The sequence below is a fragment of the Mirounga angustirostris genome, unplaced genomic scaffold, assembly GCF_029215605.1.
Source record: "Mirounga angustirostris isolate CCGP_5_RB_7025 unplaced genomic scaffold, mMirAng1.0.hap1 SCAF_3, whole genome shotgun sequence".
Classification (NCBI taxonomy): Eukaryota; Metazoa; Chordata; class Mammalia; order Carnivora; family Phocidae; genus Mirounga; species Mirounga angustirostris.
The window spans coordinates 151,165,722-151,169,691 of record NW_026991711.1 but is presented as its reverse complement, the minus strand read 5'-3'; the positions used below and the strand labels follow the sequence as shown (position 1 = coordinate 151,169,691).

Sequence of the window (3,970 nt, the reverse complement as noted above, 5' to 3'; positions counted from 1 at the left end):
GTGGGTTGGTCACGGTGGTAACAGTAGAAGTAGGGGAAATGGTCAGATTCTGGATATTTTTGAAGGAAAGCCAACCAAATATGTTGACAGATTGGATATGTGTTACATAAGAAAGAAAAAAATCATGAGTTACATGAAGGTTTATGGCAGAAGCAACCAGAAGGATGGAGTCATGATTTACTGAGATGAGCAAGTCCATGAGAGCAGCAGATTTGAGAAAGATCAGGAGTCCATCTGGACACATTAATTTTGAGATGCCTATTACATATTCAAGTGGAGTTAGAGAGTAAGTAGGTAGTCGGATTTATGAATCTAAAGGGTGGGAGAGAAGTCTGGGTGACCAACCATCATGGTTTGCCTGGGACTGAGGAGGTTCATGGAATACAGAACTTCTGGTTCTAAAGCCAGGGCATCCTGGGCAAGTCTCAGGCAAACTGGGGTTTTTATGGGTCTGGGGTATAGATTTGAATGTGTGAGTCTTTGGCATATAGATGATTCCACTTACATGAAGTATCTAAAATAGTCAAATTTATAGAATCACACATTGAAATGGTGATTGCCAGGGGTTGGCAAGAGGAGAAATGGGGAGTTGCTAATCAACAGGCATAAAATGTCAGTTAAGCAAGATGAATAAGCTCTAGAGATCTGCTGTACAACATTGTTCCTATAATCAACAATACTACATTTTACACTTACAATTTTGTTTAGAGATGGATCTCACTTTTAGTGTTCTTACCACAGGGCGCCTGGGTGGCTCAGATGGTTAAGCGTCTGCCTTTGGCTCAGGTCATGATCCCAGGGTCCTGGGATCAAGTCCCACATCGGGCTCCCCGCTCAGCGGGGAGCCGCTCTGACCCTTGCCCCTCTCATGCTGTTTCTCTCTCGCTCTCTAAAAAATAAATAAAAAAATCTTAGTGTTCTTACCACAATAATTAATTAATTAATTAATTAATTAATTAATTAAAAGGAAGTTTAAACTAATCTTCTCCTTAACATCTTTCCAAGTTCCTACTTCAGCTAATTTTACCACCACCTACCCAGGAACTAAAACCCCAAATCTGGCATTCGTCTTCCATTACTTCTACCTCGCCCTCACTCTACGCATTTAATTAGTTGGCTAATCTTAATTTCTCAAATATACCTCCTCTACCCCATTACTATTGCCATTTCTTCAGTTCAGGTTCCCGCCATCACTCACTTGAACTAATATAGTAACTTTATCACTAGAAATCCTGCCTCGACTCTCCACCCCCTGTAAGCTTGTCTCCACACTGCTGCTGATGGCCTTTCTAAAGTTTAAATCTAGTTATTCACTTCCTGGATTAATACCTTTCGAAAGACATCTTATTACCTTCTGAATAAAATTAAAACCTCTTCGGGCATATAAAATCCTTCATAATTTAGCCCCTCCCCCTTCTCTGGCTTCAGCTCCTTACACCCTCATCCACCAGTAACAAACCATTAGCAGATACCCAGATTTGCCAGCCCCCTTCATACCTCCCTGGGTTTGTCCTGTTGTTACATTTGCCATTATGTTATGCTCTGTGGCAAAGTCCTGTTCCTCCATCTTGACTCAACTAAAAATCATGGCTCTCATTCGTGAATGTTTTCTTGATCTGCCTGTTGGTAGAATGAGCCCTTTTAAATCCATGCTGACTGCTTTTAAAGCACTTGTTACAGTGTGGTACAATGACTAGTTCTCATGTCTATTCCCTCCTAGACTGAGAGTATCTGAGGGCAGGATCTATGTCTTATTATCTTTGTGTCTCATGTACCTAACAGAGCACCTAACCCCATTGCAGGGACTCAGTGAATGGTGGCAAAGTGAATGAAACTTATTTGTATTTCCTAATTTCTTCTCAACAGAATTTCTTTTTTCTTTTTTTAAAGATTTTATTTATTTGACAGAGAGAGAAAGAGAAAGAGAGAGAGAGAGAGAGGGAACACAAGCGGGGGGGGTGGTGGGAGAGGAAGAAGAAGTCTTCCCGCTGAGCAGGGAGCCTGATGCGGGGCTCGATCCCAGGACCCTGAGATCATGACCTGAGCCAAAGGCAGATGCCTAATTGACTGAGCCACTCAGGTGCCCCGTCATCAGAATTTCTTAAACAGAAAATAGGGGAGAGAATTATAGAAAGATTCATTTTTGTCCTCACGTAGCATGTGATATGAGGGTTTAGTAGACTGCAGAATGCGAAAGGTGAAGAGAGATGGTATGTGGTATGCTTTTGGCAAGTAAAAATATTTGTGAGGCTCAAGATTAAAAGGATGTGGAGAGCTTAGTCTGCCTTTGTTTTTGCCTTGCTCTTTCAACAGGAAGTATGTAAGTTACCAAATGCCCAAGATGAGAAGTTAGCAAATTACAGGGAAGGAAAGAAGAGGCAATGAAACATGGTTCAAAATCCTCATGTGCACCCTGCTTCTAGCATGTTCTATCAGGACCCCTCCTTTCCTCATCAGATAGTTGGAGTGGACTGAGTCATGTGAAGATTACAGAACTAGTTCTGTGGCCACTGCACACAAATCTCTATGCTTTCTTCCTTAAAGTCCGTGCAGCTAAAGAAAAGTGCTTACTCTTTCTGTCTTACTATTCACATTGGAATGAACTCAAAATAATTTTCAGGCAACAGCTGTTAATAATTACAGAGAAAGCATTTTATGGCTACACAGCCAGAGCCCTTTTTGTGTCTGAGACAGTGACGCATTAGTTAACAGCTTCTTTCCCTACTTTATCTGTTTTAATTTTCTTACCTTCAATTGCATTTCTTTCTACGCCAGAAACCACACCTATCACCTGTCCTTTTCTTGTGAGCTAAAGGCTCCACCAAGTCCAATTCAGACTCTGATCTTTGGTCTCTGAGCTGTTGACTAGTCTGTCATTAGCTGTCCAGGACTTAGCAGGTCAGTCTGAAATTCAAAGATAGATAGTTGTCTATAAAATCATCTATTGTCCACTTCCAGATTCTCTGGGGTGTCTTGAGAATAAGTTATCTGGGTCTATGTCATTCAATATACTCAAATTCTGATTGTGGTGGTCTGCCCGGTATTCTTGTTAGAAGGAATAAAGAGAACAAATATTTAGTTGCCTCCTTTGTGTCAGGCAATATGTTAAGCATGTCCATATATACTGACTTATTTAAACTTCATAAAAAAAGGCATTATGATCAGATATTATAGATACAGAAAACAGTATGGATGCAGAAACACAACTAGACAGAAATACAACTAAGGGTTATGAACCTGACCTGGTTTCTGTCAAAACCCATGCCTCTTACAACATATGTATCAAGCTGTAAGTTTATGGTGATTTGCCAGGAGGGAAGAAGAATCTGGAGATATGACTACTTCATCCCACCCCTTGTCCCTGTCTTAATTCTCAACCTTCAGTTTGTGGCCCACGACCAGAAAATGGCATTTCTACTGACACTTTGGCCTTTGATAACCTCTGCCAGCTCTTTTACTCTTTGGTTGCTTCGGCCTTTAACTCCTGGAAGAGAAGAATATTCAATAGTGTCGTAGTATCAGAAATTAGAACTTAGATTTGCTCTAGGCTCTGCTTCTTCAAGGAACTCGGATAAGTTCCCAGTCTCTTTGGGACTCAGTTTCCTTATATGTAGAATGAGTAGATTGAATGAGGTTGTTTAAGGCTGCTGCATGCTCTGATAATAATTTTTAACCCTAATTGAGAGTTCATGAAATTTTCATATTAGGATATAGGAATTATTTAAGCTTTCATTCAAGGAAATTAAAATTCCAAACTTTCATTGAGGAAATTGAGGCTCCAGAAGTTTAAGTAACTTGTCCAAAGTCCCAGAACTAACAGGTGGTTGATTTTAGATTTGAACCCAGACAGTTACTAGAGTACACAGTCAAATCTTAACACAGCACCCAAATTCTTCGTGAACATGGCCAGTCTTCCTCTCTAAACTTAATTCTCCTGCTCCAATTTTGTATTCTAGTAGCTGAAGTATTT

The 3,970-nt window shown here is 40.4% G+C and overlaps 1 long non-coding RNA gene across 1 annotated transcript; it reads right to left on the bottom strand.

Moving 5' to 3' along the window:
• Nucleotides 1-702: 702 nt before the first annotated feature.
• LOC135363779 (uncharacterized) lies at nt 703-2,982 on the bottom strand. Its single transcript, XR_010409844.1, has 3 exons — nt 2,749-2,982; nt 1,498-1,620; nt 703-889 (listed from the first exon to the last, which is right to left on the bottom strand). It is a non-coding gene; the product is annotated as an uncharacterized LOC135363779 (long non-coding RNA).
• Between the last annotated feature and the right edge of the window lie 988 nt (nt 2,983-3,970).